The sequence below is a fragment of the Triturus cristatus genome, chromosome 8 (assembly GCF_964204655.1).
Source record: "Triturus cristatus chromosome 8, aTriCri1.1, whole genome shotgun sequence".
Lineage (NCBI taxonomy): Eukaryota > Metazoa > Chordata > Amphibia > Caudata > Salamandridae > Triturus > Triturus cristatus.
Window position 1 is genome coordinate 1,437,112,557 of NC_140591.1, and position 20,888 is coordinate 1,437,133,444.

Below are 20,888 nucleotides of genomic sequence, written 5' to 3' on the forward strand. Positions count from 1 at the left end.
GAGTGGGTGATTCACTGGGTGCATGGTTTCAAGAGTGCATCTGTGATGGACTGTATGGGTGGGTGAGTGTGTGTATGGGTGTGTTAGTGAGTGAATGTATATCTCAGTGGTACATGTGTGAGTAACTACATATGTGAAATTCAGTGTATATGTGTGTTGGAGTATATAAATGGCTATAAGTGAGAGTGTGTGATTGTGAGAGTGGATGTATGGATGAGTGTGTGCTTGTATCAGTATTTGTATAAGACCGTAAGAATGTGCTAGTATTTGTATGAGTAATTGAGCTGGTGTGTGTATAAGTGTATAGGTGAGTAAATGGCAGTGTGATTAATTATTTGGCTGACTGACCAGGTGTGTGAGTACCTCTATGGATGAGTGGCGGTGTGTGAATGTGCATATAGGTGTATGAGTACATATGATAGTCCTGTACTGAGTGACCATTAGTATGAGTGACTGTACGGGTGAGTGAGTGGATGTGTGTGTAAACCTAAGAATCAGTGAGTGGGTATGTAGTTATTGGTGTTGGAGTGTCTATGGTTTTGAGAATGGCAGTCTGTAATTTACAGTGGGTGTATCAAAGGTTATATTAGGATGTGAGAAGATGAATGAATGAATGAATGAAGAAAGTATTTGATTAAGCGCACTGTGGCCAAGCGGCTTCCTGGCGCTGGTATTGAGACCAACTGTCACTGAGGCAACCCGAAGGGATTAACTAGAGTACGCCTGGGAGAACAGAAAAGTTTTCAAGGCTTTACGAAAATGGGAGTAAATGGGGATGGATCGCATGGAAAGGGGAAGACTATTCCAGAAACGGGGGGCCAGAACTGAAAAGCGTGTGCCTCCAGTTCTGGATTTACGGAAGCGGGGGACGTTCAGAAGGGCCAAAGTAGAAGAGCGGAGAGTGCGGGCAGGAATATGAGAAGAAATGAGGGAGCATATGAATGCAGGAGCTGAACGGGCAAGAGCCAAGAAAACAAGACAACCCATTTTAAAGAGAGAACGCTGAAAAACAGGGAGCCAATGAAGAGACTTGAGCACAGGAGTGATGTGATGAGTTTTAGAAAGGTGAAAGATGAGACGAGCAGCCTGGTTCTGAATAGCTTGCAGACGTCGAGTTTCGTAGGCTGGAATGCCCACGTACAAGCTATTCCCGTAATCAAGACGGGAGGTAATCAGAGCCATAATGATGATTTTAAGTGCATCTGAGGAAAAGAAACGGGAAATCTTTCGAATAAGCCGGAGGGATAGAAAGCAGGAAGAAACAACAGAACTAATTTGTGCATGCATGGAAAGATCATGACTGACCTGAATACCCAAAGTTCTGACAGAAGGAACCGGAGTAGGGAGGGAGCCAAAGGAGGGGGGCCAAAAAGCGGAAGACCAAGGACTGGATGGGCCGCCCGTCAAGACCAGCTCGGTCTTGTCCGGGTTGAGCTTAAGATGGTTAGAGCTCATCCAATCCGAGATAAAGACCAGAGTAGAACGAAATTTTGAGAGAGACAGAGATGAGGAGGAAAGATCAAAGACAAGCTGGAGGTCATCGGCGTAATTGTACACGGAGACCCCCAGAGCAAGAAGAGCAGAAATAAGAGGATAAATGTAAAGATTAAAGAGCAGAGGGGAAAGAGAGGAACCTTGGGGAACACCACAGGGAACCAAGCGGGAAGGGGCAGAGAAACCAGATAAATGAACTGCCTGAGAGCGGCCAGAAAGAAAGGAGGCAAGCCAGGAGAATGCAAGGCCCCGAATGCCCGCCGCGCTGACACGGTCCAGAAGGATGGAATGATCAACCGTGTCAAACGCAGTGGACAAATCAAGGAGAACCAAGGCTTGAGGGAGAGAAGAATCAGCTTTAGATTTCAGCTCATCGAGGACTGCCAAAACCACTGACTCAGTGGAGTGGCCTCGACGGAAGCCTGCCTGATGTGAGGCCAGGACATGGTTCTCCTCAATATGAGCAGAAAGGCAAGAGGTAACATAACTTTCTAAAATCTTGCCAAGATAGGGAAGAAGAGAAATAGGCCTAAAATTAGAAGGGAGTGAAGGGTCAAGGCCAGGTTTTTTTAGAATAGGCAAAACAATAGCAGATTTAAAGAATGACGGGACTAAGCCCAGGGCAAGAGAGGCATTGAGAAAAGAAAGAGGGGGAGAAGGACAACTAGTAAATAAAGCTCTTAAAATGTGGGCCGGAGCACAGTCAGCTGGAGAGCCTGACTTGATCTTGGTAAGCAAAGTGAGAAATGTGTCTGCAGAAATAGGGGGGAAAGAGTCGAAAGAAGAAGAAAGAGCCGACAGAGAAGGAGTGGGGAGAGGGGGAGGAAGCAGGGGAATATTAGCTTTGATCTTGACGATCTTCTCAATGAAGAAATCATTGAGAGAAGAGCAGAGATCTTGAGAGGGAATGAGAGTAGGATTGGTACGAGCCGAAAATGCCAGATCATTGACCAGAGAGAAAATCTCCTTGGATTTGTTAGCAGAGAGGGCCACTTTCTCAGAAAAGTATTTTGTTTTGGCCAGAAGGATGGCTTGCTTATATTCATAGAGAAGATGTTTGTATTGGACCCGAAGAGCGGGGCAGTAATTTCGTCTCCAATGACGCTCAGAGCGTCTCAGGTCCAATTTCAGAGCTTTAAGCTCGGTATTAAACCACTTATGAGCGTCATAGGGACGAACAGCCTTAGTTTTCCTAAGCGGGGCAACCTGATCACAAGAGGAAGACAGCCAGGTGTTAAGCGCTTCAGCTTGAGAATCCAGAGGGAGTTCAGAAAGATCAGGAGTAGAAGAAGCAAGGGAGAGAGAAAGAGAGTTTAAGTCAACCCGATTCCAGTTTCGAGCGACAAGATTTTTAGGTAAGGAGGGTCTGTCAGGGACACCAAGAGAGATGGAAAAGGAGATCAGAAAATGATCAGACCAAGTGCAGGGAGAAATGCTAGGAGGAAAAAGCGTACAACTTAAAGACCAAATCTAGTCAAGTGTATGACCCTGGGCATGGGTCGGGCCAGTGACATGAGCATGAAAATTGAGGCACTGAAGAGTAGCCGAGAAATCCTTGGAAGACAAATCCTCCTTAGGGTCACCTGGCCAAAAATTAAAATCACCCAGCAGGAGAACCGAAGAATTGTTGACCACAAGTGTTGCGAGGAGTTCCTGTAGGGTGGCAACAAACAGGGGCATATGTTGAGGGGGGCGATACATGAGGACAACCGTGAGAGGGACAGGGAGATTGAGTGAACGAGCAACCAAAAAATCCACGTTAGAAATAGAAGAGTGAGGGAGAAGCTGAAACTGTAAACTGGAACGAACAATCATGGCCACGCCGCCACCCGTCTTGCCATCAGGGCGATCCGACCGGAGGGCCTAATAGGAGGAGGGGAGAATAGCCAGGACATCGGGAAGAGAGTCAGATGAAAACCAAGTTTCAGTGAGAAACAAAAAATCAAGGGACTCAGTATGCAGGAGGTTAAATAATTCCAGTTGATGTATCGCAGCCGACCGAGTGTTAAGAAGACAAGCAGAGGCAATGTTAGGAGAAATAGACACAGATGGAGCAGGGGGGTCAAGCAAAAGAGAAGGATCGGGAACTAAAATGCCAAGCATGTCCAGATGTAACAGTAGTGAGGGTGTGAGAGGGAGAGCAACTTTATGAGAGTGCAATTGAGCGGAGGTATACACCCGCAGAGAGGCAGAGTCCATGGCCCCTGGTCCCGGCCCGTCGCGGACGGGCGCAGACGGGCTTAACTTAGGCGCAACTTCGGCACGCCTTTGTCGCGCCCACTGCGCTCGGCCGCTGCGCTGCCGAGGACACAGGGCCATGATATAGGCACCAATGACTGAGAAACAGGGCGTGGCAGGGGGTGGAGGGACCAAGAGACTGCACCGCCAACCCCAGAGTGTCCAAGATGGCGACCTCACCCGCCCCGCTCCAGTGACCAGCCGGCAATGGAGGAGAGCGAGGAGCGGAAGGCGCTCGGGAGCGCAAGCAGGTAGGAAAGTTTATTTTAAAAAATGCGCAGAGTCCACAGCGCTGGCAGAGGAACTGCCAAGGTTCCGATTAAAATGCAGCTGGAAGGTAAGCGTTGCTCCCGGAGTCGCGTCGGGAGATCAGTGACGTCGGTCAAGATGTTTCAATTTATCACATGGATGATGTCATCAGTGATGTCATCAGTGATGTCATTTGAGATGTCATCAGTGATGTCATCAGTGATGTCACTGACCATGTCTTGAGTGATGTAATATGTGACGTCATCAGCAGTACATTGCGGGGGCGCGAGTTATAGTTAGCTGAACTAACTATAACGGGGGAACTTGTCTGGTTTTGTACGAGTGAAATGTCCAACTAACTATAACTTTCTCTAAAACCTATGTTTTTTTCAGCGAATTTCTAAGGTTTTTTAAATGCTAATTTCTAACTATAACGTGCCTGAAACTTATGGTTTTTTAAGTGAATTTCAAAGTTTTTTTTAAATGCTAGTTTCTACCTATGCCTACAGAGGTAGAACATGTGAAGAAAGAAGAAAAAACGCACAGAAAGAAGCAAAAGAAATGCAGAAAGAAGCAACAGAAGTCCACAAAGACGAAGAAAAGTGCAGGAAGAAGCAAGACGTGCAACAGAGGAGCAAGAAGAGGCCTTGTTGCAAAATCATCCTGTGCCCACAACTTTTTCAGACGGGTACTGGTGGTAACTAACCAGGCCTAGAGCCAGTGCTATGCTAAAAGACACTTAGAATACAGTGAAAACACCTACATACACTAGAACACTATATGTTGGGGTACCCCTGTGATTAGCATGACCTCCTCTATAAGGCCCTAGTACATAATAGGGCAGGGGGATTAAAACTACCTCTAAGTCAGAGGTGCAGAAATATGCTACTTTAACTAGTAGTTGTTATTTGCAGAGTGGTGGAGAAAGGGTGCTGGGTGTCCAAACAACGTTCAGGAATTCCGCTTTATAGGATTTACAGGAGGTACCAGGAGGGATTCTTGGCCCCCAAACTCCCTCAGGACTAAATTGGACTTCATCCCCCATCCCGTAGTCTGCCACGAGGAACGTTTGCAGAGTGGTAGAGAAAGGGGGCTATGGCCTCCGAAGACGTCTTAACAATCCCACTGTGTGGGACTTACTGGAGGTAACAAGAGGGCTAGTTGGCTCCCAAGGGCATCCTTGGGGGCCAACTTCCCAAACTATTACCTCTAGTCAGTACAACACAGCAGCACTGGTAAGTACTTGTACCAGGCCACGACCACTTTGCTCACCACTCTACAAACGCGCTCCCTGGCATGCTTTTGGATGGGGATTGAAGTCCCCTTCACTGCTGGGGGTCATTTAGGGGCCAACTAGCCTACCTTTTACCTCCAGTAAGCCCCATGCAGTGGGATTGATGAGAGGTAGACAAAGGCCATGCCCCCTTTCTCCACCACTCTGCAAATTCGCCCCCTGGCGTGTTGTAAGTTGGGGGATTAAGTCCCCTTGAATCCTGAGGGTTCCTGGGGTCCAACTAGCCCAACAGGTACCTCCAGTAAGTGCCACAGAGCTGCATTGCAGAGGGGTGTAAAAAGGGGTGTGGCCTGGCCCCCCTCTCTGCAACACAGGGCAGTGGCGCTTACTGGAGGTACCTGGTGGGGTTGTTGGCCCCCAGGGACCCTCAGGATTGTAGAGGAAATTATTCCCCAACATAAAATGCGCCACAGGGCATGTTTGCACACATGTCACCTCAGGCCCCGACCCCTCCCTTCACCACTATGCAAACGCGCCCCGTGCCGCGTTTTAAGTTGGAGGATTAAGTCCCCTTGAATCCTGAGGCTCCCTGGGGTCCAACTAGCCCACCAGGTACCTCCAGTAAGCATCAAAGAGCTGTGTTGCAGAAAGGTGTAAAAAGGGGCATGGCCTTGACCACCTCTCTGCAATGCAGCAAAGTGGTGCTTACTGAAAGCACCTGGTGGGCTAGTTGGCCCCCAGGGGCCCTCAGGATTGAAAGGGAATTAATTCCCCAACTTTAAACGCGCCACAGGGCGTGTTCGCACACATGAAAGCTCAGGCCCGGCCCTCTCCCTTCACCACTGTGCAAACATGCCCCCCGTGGCGCGTTTTAAGTTGGGAGATTGAGTCCCCTTGAATCCTGAGGGTCCCTGGGGTCCAACTACCCACTAGGTACCTCCAGTAAGCTTCACAGAGCTGCATTGCAGAGAGGTGTAAAAAGAGGCGTGGCCTCGACCACCTCTCTGCAACGCAGGCCTGTGGCGCATACTGGAGGTACATGGTGGCCTAGTTGGCCCCCAGGGGCCCTCAGGATTGAAGGGGAATTAATTCCCCAACTTAAAATGTGCCACAGGGCGAGTTTCCACACAAGTCACCTCAGGCCCCCCCCTCCCTTCACCACTGTGCAAACGCGTCCCGTGGTGCGTTTTAATTTGGGGGATAAAGTCCCCTTGAATCCTGAGAGATCCTGGGGGTCAACTAGCCCATGAGGTACCTCCAGTAAGCGCCGTAGAGCTGCATTGCAGAGAGGTGTAAAAAAGGGCCGTGGCCTGGACCACCTCTCTGTAACGCAGGCCTATGGTGCTTACTGGAGGTACCTGGTGGGCTAGTTGGCCCCCAGGGGCCCTCAGGATTGAAGGGGAATTAATTCCCCAACTTACAACGCGCCACAGGGCGCGTTTGCAGAGTGTTGCTGGGAGGGGGCGGGGCCTCCGGCACAATCGCATTTTTATTTTGTATTTTTATGAAGGGGGGCTGTGTGGGCCCACTTCCTTTCCTATTTTATGGGCCCTGGGGACCCAATCACCCAGGGCCTGACCCCTATTTTTTTGTTTTAAATGGAAGGGGGCCGCGTGGCCCCCCACCCGAGGCCATATTCGGCCGCTGGGACCCCATCCCCCGGGGCATGGCAAGTGTTTTTTTTTAAATGTATTTGGCGGGGGGTTGCGTGGCTCCCCTCCCGGGCCTCTTCTGGCCCTGGGGACCCCATCCCCCGGGGCCTGGCCACTTTGGGGACCATGGGGGGAGCCCCAGTGCCCCCACGGTCCCTGCCGGCTCCTCGCCTCCTGCATGAGCCGGCATGCTTTTCCACATGGGGAGCTGCTAACATGCAGCTCCCTATTTGGAAAAGCAATCTGGTTTGGATTTTGGAAGAGAGAGCAGGTTTCCTGCTCTATCTTCCAAAATCCAAACCACAGTTTGCTATGGCAGGGAGGGAGCCATGAGGCTTCCTCCCTGCCATAGCAAACAGTAGTGTCCCGGGGGTGGGCACCCCAGGACACTGCAGAAGCCGGCCCTGGGGTGTGGTGGTCCCCAGGGCCATAAAAACCTATGCACAGCCCCAGGGCCATGTGCCCCCCCACATATATTTTATCAAAGCCCCGGGGGATGGCGGTCCCCGGGGCTGCAGGGGTCCCTCTGGGCCCCCGCAATTTTATTTCAGCATGCCCCCGGGACCTGGCCCACCTAGGGGCTTGATTAAATGAAGCGCGAAAGCCCGCACTTCGTTTTTTAAATTTTCTCGGGTGAATTTGCGCACTCAGCACAAATTCGGACGATTTTTTTTTTTTTTTTAAATGCTTTTTTGGGCCCTGGGGGTCCTTGAGGGACCCCTTGAGCAGGCCTAGGGGGTCAGGGTGTTTCTACCCTGCCCCTTTTTCTTGTTTTTTGCATTTCTTTTTCTGTTTTCTTGTGCCTCGGTTACCGAGACACAAGATTGCTGCCAACACTTCCTGGTTTGGAGTGTTGACAGCCAATTAGAATACAGCTCGTGGTCGGGAGGGTGCGCGGATCTGCGGTGCCTCTAAATATCGAAATTTTTATTTTGGGATTTTCTCAGCAACTACTGAATGGATTTACACCATTTAATAAAAGGTCTCTTTCTGAAGCAAGGGCTACCTTTTTGCCAAATTTGGTGTAATTCCGTTCAGCAGTTCGGGCTGTAGCCGTGTCTAAAGTTTCCTATGGGATTTAACATGGAGAAAACACGTTTTGGGACCCCCTTTTTTCTCGGCTCCCGCTTGCCGAATCACCCCGAAACTTTCAGATAGGAGCTGACTGGAGCGGTCCATAAGTTTTGAAAATGTCGCAAAGATTTGTCAACCGGCGCCAAAGTTATTGGGAAAACAAAAAACGCTTTTCCTATGGAAACTAGGTCCTAACTATAACTACCTACTGGCGACCGCCAGTAGGTAATGTGTGTGTATATATATATATATATATATATATATATATTTTCTTAGGCTGTGCTGGCACGTTGAAGTCTGTATTGACTTTGTATGTGTATTTAGTAAATTGAAATTGTTTTACTCTCTTGTGGGAGTGTGTTTTGTCTTACCTGTCCCTCACAAATCCCTCCTTAAATTGCCCTTAACCGCTCCCATTTAGTAGTGAGATTTTCCAATCTGCCCACCACTATCCCACGTCCTTAGAACATTTGCTACTAATTCACATACATATTTTTAAATAGCAAGGGAACCCAAAGGTAGTGGACCAGGGACCTTGGGAGTTAATTATTCTAGACAACAGTGGTCCCTAGAAGGAAGAAATTACTATATTGGGTTGACTTGTACAGCCGGACAGAAGTCTAATATTTACTTCTTAGCAATTAGGAACAATTAGTACAAACAATACAAAAAGTGGGACACAAACCTGTGTCCTACTTAGCCATGAGGTACAAAGAAAAAGGCGAACAGCAAGAGGCTCAGGCAAAGCCTATTGGTTTGTTTCACATGAATAATACACAGTATTATGAGGAACAAATCGCAAGGAACACCTTTACAATGTCACGTCCGGTTGATTCCGCCACTGAGCAACAATCCTTAATCGGAGAAAACGCATCACTACCTGCCGTCATCCCGTTTGAACTTCTGAACCTACAATCGACGCCGCCATCGCAGCAGCACCCCCGAACCCTCCTAATCGTTCCCTCACCGAAATTCGATTAGGCGAATAGGCTCTACCTAACAGGTATGTACCTTATGTCCTGATGATGAGCCGCCTCATTGTTCGAAACGCAGTCGACACTTTGATACACCTTATACGAAAAACTTTCATTTGCTTCATTGTAAAGGTGTTCCTTGCGATTTGTTCCTCATAATACTGTGTATTATTTGTGTGAAACAAACCAATAAGCTTTGCCTGAGCCTCTTGCTGTTCGCCTTTTTGTATTGTTTGTACTAATTGTTCCTAATTGCTAAGAAGTAAATATTAGACCTCTGTCCGGCTGGACAAGTCAACCCAATGTAGTAACGATTGAGTCTATATTCATTCCTTTTTCTTAATTTCTTCCTTCTAGGGACCACTGTTGTCTAGAATAATTCACATACAACATCTGCGGAAATCTCTACCGTTGTGGCAGATAACTCTGCGCAGAAAAGACAGGAGAGGCATAGTATGTTCTGTATTGCAAAATGTAGATTGTGAGTAGGCCCATTATGACTAAATCCAGCGAACAATTGCTGTACCTTGTACTCGAACCACTGCATAATTTGACAACACCGTACAGAATGAATGAAAACTAAATTAGGCCTTACCTCCTAGCTATTTGTTACTTGTATTCTGAAACTCATTGAAGGTTTTTGTTAGATTTCAAACCGCCACTTCTTGTTGCATAATCAAAGTCAGTTCCTGTTGAGGATACACTCTAGCTGCCAAATCTAAATTTTATGGGCCTGATTTCGATGTTGGGTGGAATTCCTTCTTCCCAACACTGACTTGGTCCTGGGACCGACTGACACCCAATCGGCGGTCCTGACCGGCCGACTAGGATGTGACCAAACACTGTTTGGTTGCATTCCTATATTTCATTATGGGATCATGCATTACAGCCGTAAACCGGCCATAATGCATGCACCTATAGTGAAATGGGAGGAGCGGTTCATCCCTGCACCCCGTGGCAGGCACCTGAAGGTGCCAGCCACAAGGTGCAGGGATCAACAGCAGGGCACCATAGGTGACCCTTCAGCCTCCAACCGCAGGCCGTGCACCAAAGAGGGCCCTGCTGGGGGCCCCCAAACACGATTTCTGACATGATTTCCATGGTGGACAGGCGCCATAGGATTCGTAACTTTACTACTACTAAATGCCCTTTGTGAAAATCGAAATTCGTAAAGTTATGATTTTGTCTCAGACTACTTTTGTGAATCGGGCCCCTGATGTTGAACTAAATATGAGAATATTTGCAGAACTTCTAATTTGGCTTTTACAAAACTCCAGCTTGTGCAGAATTCCAGTTTTATGCTACCTATCATTGGTCATGTTTAACCTACACACAGATTTATGTGGGTTTCCAAATGCAGGTCAATCCATCCCTATCATTTTTAAAGCAATGCACTGGAATACTTGTATAACTAACATTGTATACACGTGGAACTGAATTATTTTTAAAAAATCTAGAAAGTATATATTTGAATGTTCCTTGGAAGTTGTACTGTAAACATTTTGTGGGCTGTTTCACAGTGTGGGGTAGTTTTTCTCCCAGTGCTACGTTCACTTTTTCGTATTTTACTTTTTTCCATGCTCAACCTCATTTTCAATCAAAGGGTGTTCACTTCTGACAGGAAATTCCCTCTCCTTTGGGATGAGGTTGTCACTGTCTGCAATGAGTTGAATGGCGATCACCAAGATTCTATTTCTCTCCAGGCTATTGTATTATTTTACGTCCTTTCCCTTGAGGGCCACAGTAGACTTTTCTAAGCACTTGCAAGTGGTCTCGGGCTCTCTGATTCGGCGTCAAGATACATGAAGGATGGCGCTGGTAAAACCAATCTCCCCCTTGGATGAGGAAGGAATAGGAGACCGAACTATGATAAATAGTAGCTTGTGGCACAGCTACTGTGGTTGATGTGCCTGATGAGGAGAACCATGGATGCAGAGACAATAGAGATGACTCATTTCCTGGGACAGCAGAGCTCTATAGATCTTGTAGTGGGACAGAATCAGCTTCACCAGGTGGCACTCAGGCCTTGGAATACCATTGCTTTATGCTGGAAAAAGTATTCCCAGACTGTGAACATCTTCATTCCCATCATGGGGGGCTGCAGCATACTGACATTGTTCAAGGAGAAGACATGGTCTGAGGTGGGTATAGAAATGGTTGTCAAGCTATAAAAAGATGGGCTTTAATCTACTTTGAAGACCTCCGCATAAACTTTAGTCTTGATAGTGACAGTTTTTGATGTATGCTGCATTAGCAAACACTATTGAACAGGTATGGAGAGTATCTGGGACTGAACCACCTAGAATTGAAACTGTACTGCTGATATCACATGGTATGGGCAGTTAGGCAGTCTCTGCTCTGTAATCTGCGCTGGCGCCTGTGTTTTATTTTGATGACAACAGGAACAGGGCGCAATGGGACTTGAACTTGCAGATTCACTTTTTGGACGATGAATGGTCATGAATTTTCAGATATATAAAGACAACTAATAGAAACCAATGCCTTACATACACACAGGTTAAGTATGTCCATCAAGTGTATCTCTATCCATGCCGGATAGCCAGGATTTATCCAGGAGCATCATATATAGAAGCACATTTCTACCATATGATATAGGATTGTGGGATTATATAACAATACTGTTCTTAAGTCCTAAATAGGATTGATGTTGTAACAGGACTGGAGTTGCAGTTGTTACCGGATTTGTGTTTGCTTTGTAAGCTTCATCGGAATAAGGAAATAAAGCAAGTTTGCAGGTTTATAGACCTAGCACTGGTGCTAGCGAAGCATACAATAGCTATGATAAGGAAGGCAATGAGAATGCCCAGTGAGTGGTGGTGATATGTCTAGAAATGGGTGAAGTAGAAGGGATGGCCATTAATGCACAACAACAAATACTTGGAGAACCCATTCCACATGGTGACTGGGCTACACTTATGGTTAAATTAAAAGCAACATCAGATGGTATGCACCCTTGAACCATAATCCATGTTCATACAGAATGTATTTTCTAATTTGTAAGACTGACAGCAGTTTCTCCTTTTTTCATTATCATTTATAAAGCTGCAACCTGAATGACAACCAGGATAGATGTGGGAGCCTATGGCCTGTCACCCACCAGCCCACTTTTGTAAAATGTATATACTTAGCTATTGAAGTGGACCATTGCCTTCTCTATTCATCTTCTTTAAGTTTTGTTAGGTTTCTGTGTCAGGGCTAGATGTAATCCTGGATTAACAGACACCATTTGATATATAAAGCAATTGTGAGTCATAATAATATTGAAGCCCAGTTCACGAGAAACCCTAGGATTATAATCTCAGTTAATTGTGTTGTATTGATTCCATTTGGAACTGTTATAGAATGTTCAATAAATAAAAAAATATATGTTCATTTACTGGTTTATCTTAATACTCTTTCAAAGTTTATGCCTTACAAATAGAGTGAGATCTTCATTCTGGGGAGGGCACGCTTCATTCCTGGCTTCCACATTAATGGTTCTGGCCAGTTACTGTCAGGTTCCACCTCACACTTAAGCAGTGCTCATCCAGCTCATCAGTGATTACCCGATGATGTGATTTAATTTTTCCAATACACCCATTCGCCATGTACACAACGTCTTCTTCCCTACTATGATTCACAATATTGCCCTCATCTTTTTCTGATCTCTCTGGCATGAACTACCTTGCAACTGCTGATGCAATCTATATTGATTGTGAGTAGGCTAGCTTGTTTTCAGTGCCTATTTTTCATGGATTTCAGTGGTGTTATCTCAGTGTTTTCCAAATCTTTTTAAATCAGTGTTTATCAGAGCTTACTCAGCTGCCTAACCCCCCTAATAGACAAGTACTGTATTTTTCACTGTTTATAAAACATGTTTGTTTGCTGTGATTATTATGAAGCACATATTTATTTTAAAGAATTATTGCACAGTATGTAGTATCTTCCCATTGGCAGTGTGTCTAATGGATATATGTTAGACTGTTTTAAGCGTAGAAAGTCCCAGTATTGGTCTTTCATTCACATTCCCATCTTATTAACCTCTTTTACATCTCATTACCTCTCAAGCTCACTCTGTCAGAACTGTGTCTGGTTTACAAGACTATTAATGGATTCAAAAAAGTAAGAGTGCTATGTTCAAATATTTTAATAGACAAATCCCCAGACGTTGCTGGGGGTCATTCACCTACTCCTCACTGAACATTATGATATTTTAGGGGTGTTCATCCCTGCAAACAGCATAGTGTCTTGGAAAAACTATAACATTTGGAATTAGACTAGGTTTATTTATAGCCCTGCATTCTAAGACACATGAAACTTGATGATTTAAGTTAGCTCATCATGCTTTTCTGCACTCGTGGTGCTGGTATTGTTTGACATTCATAGCTGCCAAGTGTACCCATGGCAAATGTCTCACTTTAAGTCAGTCCTAACCTTTTACCAGACATCACATTGTATTCTGGGACTTGGGACTTGAAACTTTGCTGCTAACATTGTAACCACATGCTTAAAACCTCAGTAATAGGGTCGATTGGCAAAAAAACAGGATTAGCTGAAGGTATCACAAAACAATGTGACACCTTGCAGCTATGAATTTTGTTGGTAAGTGAAAAGTTCTGCCATGTTTTCACCACTATCCAATGTGCATGGCGGCAGCGCTCTTTTCACAGGTACCTGTCACTTCAACTTGCAATGGATGTTTAAAGCCTGGTGTGTTTAACAGTTGACGTGCTATCAATACTGACTTTTAGAAAAGGGGGCTGATGCATTAAAGGGATTTACCCATTCTGTGTTTGTGGGTAAATGCGATAGTACATATTGGCCAAGATTCTTATGAGCCAACCACTTCACCAATCAGTGAAATAATTAAACACTGGCAAAAGATCCAATATGAAATTAACATTCCTTAAACAACAAACCTCAAAAGAATAATGTTAGACCAGTTACTTGCTTTGTCCTTGTACAACAAAGTTACATTGTGTGAGCCCCTTCTGGAATATGTCAAAATTACTCATTCTCTCTCACTTTTCTTTCTCTGAAAGTTATTTTAGCTTGTGGAGGTGTTTATCAGTGTATATATGTTTACACAGATAAGGGTAATTTCCCTATTAGTGGAATTTTCACAGCTATTAAAGGGTTACACCTAAAAGAGCATAGTCCACTTGTGAATCACCCATCCACAGTTATGACACTTATAACTTATTTCTCAGACACTGTTGGAGCATGATTTTGTTAGCTCACAATCATGCCACTATGTTTTCTTACTAATTGTAGATGTTGACAATATGATACCCAGTTGGTACACTAAGCTATACAAAAAGAAATGTCATCGGTTAATTTCTCTTCCCTTTCTTTCCTTGTAATTTTTTCTGTCTCATCATAATCATTAAGTGTGAGGCCTTTTAACTTTTGCTCTTTATAAATTTCTACGGATACTCAGTGAGTACAGGGGTACCTTAAATTATATCATCTTGAAAATTTCAGGTGAGCAAATTCCTCTCTTCCTTCTATTAAGGTAATCCCAGAAGGGTCCAACATCTACAGACATTATCACAGTCTCTAACATTTGTTTTGCCCTGGGATAATAGTATTTATTGAAATTGGTTGACTCCCATCCTCCTTCTAATGTCTATCTCCTAAACTTGTCTTGCTATCTTATTGTTCCAAATGTATGTTTGAGGTTTTAAAAGTATGGTTAAGTAGAGGGATCATCATTGACTACCTTAAAAAACAAATTGTAAATAGGATAGGACAATTATAATCCAGGAAATGTAGAACTGATTTGAAGGGGGAATAATTCCTGAATTGTTTCAAGCAAATAGCAACCAATCAAATGTCAGAAAACAATGTCCCAACATATCAGAAAGCTGCCTTGAGACAGATATATAACATGTCCAATATGTTCAATTAAACTCTTTTGACCAGATTCACAAAAGTAAACGTACACTTTTGTGTAAGTTTACGCCTGCTGTAGTAACTTTACTACTGTTTTAATATTCACAAACTATGAGTGTGATTTTACTTCTAGTAATTTTACGGTGCAACTTTACTACTTGTAAAATCAATGGTAGTGCATATTTCAAAATAGTACAAAACCTAATACAGCAAGTGTAAACTTACACAAAAGTGTAAGTTTACCTTTGTGAATCAGCCCTTGTCCTTGCTTCCAAATTCCAACATATTCTGAAAGCCAGGAATAATGTAGAGAGGATGATAGGATAAAAATAAATGGGCACCATTAAAGAAACCTAAAAATACGTGCTTTAGCAAAAAAGACAATGCAATGATTGCAAAACATATTGTAGAGTAGAGGTAAAGTATCACATGAATAACAGCATTACCCCTTCATCTCCATCCTCCTCGTCCCAACTTTGACTAGATGAGGCATTCCTGCCACCAACAGACTTTTAACATTCAAGAAGGATTTTTGATCTTGATTTAAAAGTCTCACTTCTACTTCATGATTACAGAGTAGAAAAGTGTCCCTCCCCGTGCCCCACCTCCTATAATCTTTCTGTAACTGACAGAGAGCCATGCATGAAGGTATGTTCAAACCTTTTTAACATACTGCAATTTCTACTATGCTTAATGTGCTACCTGAAAAGCAGTTAAACTTACTTTGCTCAGCTTTTCTTCTCTGACTGCCACCGTGATTTCCGCTCATGTGCTGGGGCAGGAAGCTTCTGACTGTGCCAGCGGCCGCGCCTGATTGGTGTCCCAGCCCCTCGCCAGTGCAGGATTTAGCGGACGAGGCCAGGGAGTTCATTTGTATGTTAAGGTCTTGCAGTGCTGAGATTAACTGTTTGGGATTTAGGAGTTGCTGCTAATAGAGCGACCTACATTTTTCTTCTGACAGTCATGGAGGAAGTGAAGACTGCTTCAAAGCAGTTTAATGAGCAGACTGTTGAGAGTGAGGAAGAGGTCCTGCATATCTTCTGAGAGGACCTACAGAACCTCATTAGGGTGCTGCTGATTTGTCTCTCTCTGGATCTGAGGCAACGAGACAGAGATAAAACATGGATGAAGATCAGGACTTTGATCAAAAGGGAAAGTACATATGAGGCAGACACCTCTGTGATCTCTTAAAATACAGCAGGGATGATCTGGGTTTAAGTGAGAAGTCTCAGCAGGAAGAAGACTTTTATGCTCAATATAGGTGAGGGTAGGTGGATGATTTGCCCATCAATGATGTATAGATAGGTCCACAGTTACCTTTTTCCAAATTAAGAGGATTCTGAGAACAGTTTCCCTCAAAACAAAACCTCAAAATAAACACTATTATAGAGTCAGTGGCTTCAACCTCTCCACTAGGCTCCGTGGATTCCAGTTTGCCAGATATAGTTGCTAGAAAAGTAGAGATTAATCTTAAGAGGTCATTCACAGCATTTAATTTTACACTACAAGCCAACACATATTCAGTCTAAGCCACTTAAGTGCTTGTGAAGGATTTAAGTTGCAAGTTTGACTGTCTATAGGAGAAGTATGATTCTACACCCATTGTGGCCCAGATGGAAATTCTCTTGCAATTCCTGTTGAATGTGTTATTTTATGGGCTATGGGCAACTTTGTCCTTAGCTGGAGCAGCTGTGGAAGGATGACACTTACTAAAGATGAAATCCTGCACGTGAGACCCGTTGCAAATACTATGAATTCAAAAGCTGCCATTTATGGGACCAAACGTGTTTGATGCAGAATTGGACAGTATGGCCCAAAAAGCAGCTGAGGACAACATATTCTCAAGCCCTTGAAGCTGTTCACTGGGAAGACATGTTTTATGTCAAAACAACAGCCCCAGAAAATGCAGAACAAACAGCCCTTTCATTGCCAGGCTTAGGAGCAGAGGACTAGGTTGTCCAGAAAAACTCAACCACTTACCCCCCAATATCAAGTAGTCTAAAATTGACTTTTCTTCAGTTTAAAGAGCATGTTACAGATCCTTGGGTTCTCACCATCATCAAGGAGGGATATTCAATCCCTTTTGTACACAAGCCTTAAATGCACAGATTCCCTCCGTGCTATGTCCTTACCAAAAGATGAACCAAAAAGACACTCTAAGGTCCTAGGCATTCGTGCACTATTAGAGAAAGGAGCAGTAGACCCTGTTTCAGAAAATCAAAAAAGAACTGGGTTTTATACTACAGTCTTTTTTTTTAGTACCAAAAGTAGGCAATTGTTGGCCAGTTTTGGACTTGTAAGCACTGAACAAACATTTGTTAGTGGAGAAATTGCGCAAGATATCCCTACAAGCAATCAAACCTCTGATATCAGAAGGCAATTTCTGGCATCTTTGGACCTGCAAGATGCCTACTTCCATGTTCTTGTCCATCCAGAAAGTCAGGTATTTATACGTTTCACAGTAGGAGACCTGCATCTTCAGTTCCAACCTGAAAGAAATTAGGCTACTGGTTGAGGGGGAAGAAACCCTACTCAATCAGCAACCATAATCCTTCTCGTGGTGAAGTCACAAGCTAAGAGCAAATTAACCTGTGCTTAACCCTCTGATAACTTGACACAAAAGCAGCCAAACTTAACTTAGAGGCCATGTGTAAAGTATTTATCCAGCACATCAAACAAGGTAAAACATAACACAAAACAATCCCACACCAATTTAGAAAAATAGAGTGAAAAAGCACAAAGCGCCAAATGAGGTTAAGTGGTCATGCCAAACACGGACAAAGTCATAAGTTCAGGCCAATTGGAATGCAGTGTGGGCCAGCTACAGGGACCCATTGGTACATGGCTATGGAGTCGCTATTTGGAAGAGAATGCCCCTTCCAAATACCAAGTCGCAAAACAGAATTTTGCGAGTCACAATTTATTTGTGGCTAGCAAATTACTGTTTGCACATGGGCCCATGGTTTTTAGCGTTCACAAACGGGTCTAAGACCCATTTGCGCACGCTAAAACAGTCTTACATCTGGCCCTAAGTTTAAGGCTCTTTGCCTTGCCCAAAAAGGCTCTCCATGGAACTGGCCCGGGAGTCCAGGAACTGATGGTCCGAAGGTTTAAACGGACCAATTGTGAAAGAAGGCTTTGTGAACACCCCATCCACTGAACAGAACCTACCTCCCACGTCTATTTTTCCCCAAAAAATTGTGATAGGCCCAAGAGGCAAATAACTGAGGGGCAGATTTACAAGCCCTTGCGCCACTTTTGCGTCACTTTTCCCATGATAAAAGTGAGGCAAAATTGTCGCAAGGGGCTTGTAAATCTGCCCCTGAGTTTGTAGTGTGCGCTGCGTAAATAAATAACCCAATTGACGTGCTAATGTGTAAGCTACACCTTCTGGGGTAGTTATACTTACAGCTATTGATATAGTTAACGTTATTTGCGCAGCCAGTGCGTAAGCATCACTGTTACCTTGGACTGTCAGTGATGACGTATACTGGACGCAGTAAATACTATGCCCGAAGGCATTGGCTGGGAGTCGGCTCGTAGCCCATTACCTACCTAAACATTGGGTCGCAAGGTATATTTTTGTTTAATAAACTGAAAACGCCAAGAACACTTATGATCTCAATAAAAGCATTGCATGGAACATTTCCTTGCTCCATAAAGGAGTGAGTTTCACGCTTACAAAAAGCTAAAATTAAAGTCTGAAACTGCATATCAGGTGGCAGCATGTTTCCATAATAAGAAAGGCTAATTAGTGCATTCTGTCAGTTATTAATGGAAGGACAGACCAAGGAGACTCAGGAATACAAACAATGCCCCTCATCAGAAAAGTCATACATTATCTTCCGTGTACAATTGAACATATGGCTGGAGCTCCCTCTCCCGGGGCATCAAGCGAAAGTTAAATGCATTGCGTAAATATTTAAACTGTTTTCTGAAAGCTGCGCGGGGTAGTCATTTAACAATGTGTCACTTGCTGGCCATAATGAAGTCTGGAATAGCATAACAGCAGACAGGGCAGAGAAGCTCTTGTAATTTAATTAAATGCTTAAAGCGACCTGCTTAAAGGTAAGGCTGTGGTCCATGTTTAATTGAGACTAGTAACCTTTCTGATTTAGTTGGTTAAAACATTTAGTTACATTTACTTCAACATGTTGTGTGAAAAGTAAGACAAACTCAAGCAGGGGTGTTTTTAGCTATGGTTATGTTTTTACTTTTATAGAGCACAACCGGCCATTGCCATAGTGTTGTAGTGGTGTTGGGGGGATTTTACAAACTGTTCAGAGACTAATTCTATTTGTGGATAAGTGAGAGTAAAGTGAATGAGAATGTGCCGCATTCTGATAGGTGAGTGTGTCTGCATTTAGGGAGAAATGAGTTTGATGGGTGAGACTAGCGGACTGGCCATAAATCACTTAGGCATGTTCAAGAAAGCATGCCTCATTCTTGTGCCAGGTAAAATACACTTGACTCTAATTTGACATTAAGTGGGACAGGGAGCATATAGGAGACAACATTTCCTGGGAAAATGTCTAGTTACAACTCCCCAACTAATCTCTATGTTTTCCTAAACTGTAAGGTAGTTCACCTAAAGGAGACAAGTTGGGTTATTGCCACCCAGGACACTGGGGGGCATATGTACAAAGAAGTGGCGGAGTGAGGCGTTAGCCGTCACGGCCTAACGCCTCACTCCACCGCTTCAGAAATGCAGGGCTGCCCCATATTTATAAGAATATGGTGCAGCCCTGCGTTTCTCCCTTCGCTGGCGCAAAACTGAGCAGCCTAGTGCCAATGCTGGCACCCTTGCACCATAGTGCAAGGGTGTTTGGGTGCAGGGGAAGATTGTTTATGTGTAGGAAGGAGACCCTTCCTACACATAAACAATTTTTAAATGCCGTTTTGTCACTTCTATGTGAGCTGCTTAATGCAGCATACATGGAAGTTACAAAATGTCATGATTTTTAAAAGATTGTTTATGTGCAGGAAGGTACACCTTCCTACACATAAACAATCTACTGCCTTTTGCTTTTTTCATGTGTGCTGCACAAGGCAGCAAACATGTAAAAAGCAAAACCGAGGAGAAATAAAGCATTTCTACTCTTTTTGCTAAGTTAAGACCAGGTTTTCCCTGGTCTTAATTTTGGCACTGCCTCCTCTTTATGCCACCCTTGTAAATAGGGGGCAGTGTCAAAATGAATGGGTGTTGTGGTGGAACGCCCACTGCAACACCCACTGCTGACCCTTTTCGCGCTAAGCACAGCTTGAAAGGCGGTCTTATTTACAAGGCAGCTTTAAGCCATGTTAAGTGGCTTAACACTGCCTTATTAAGAAGGCGAAACACCTATCATCACGAGAACGTTGGAAAAAATGACGTTTCCATGGCGATATGGGCTTGTACATATGCCCCTGGGTGCCTCATTTACAGGCCCCTGTGCGCAGCTGTAACATCACTTATATTGATGTTCTGACAGCACACAGTACAGTGCCATATCGCCTAAGCCACGTAAAGCCACCCTGCTGGCTTTTCATGACCTTGTGGATATGGTATGAGGCAACGCAGTGCAAGTCACTGCATTTCCTCACACTGCAATGGGGAGGCGTGCCTTGGTAAGTAGAAAGGTTATGCCCAGACGTGGGTCTGATGCTCGCTATGCTACCAGATTCAAGTTAGCCTGGCTGATGAGGGGTGATACCCTAAAATCATTCCCAAGATGCTTCTTTCAGGTCCAGGGAGGAACTTGTCTTGCAGTTCAGGCTGAACTGTTCCCATGGTGATAAGGTGAAGGCTGATTTGCATATGGCTGGGTCCAAATTCCTGTGGCGTGGTAAGCAAATACATGAAGGATTCAACCTAGATCTGTGACTAGGGGTGAATGTTTGATTAGTTCAGCATTTTGCCCATCATCTTCTTTTTACTTTTAAAAAGATGCAATTTTTCTGCTTTTAGCGTTGTGTGCCTGCAGCCTGTCTTCAATAAACATCTGGGGAATGTGACAGCTAGGCTTTGTCTATTCCCTATATACAGCCACACGCAATGGGAGCCTAGGTGTGAATTGATGGGCCATCCTGGAAGGATGG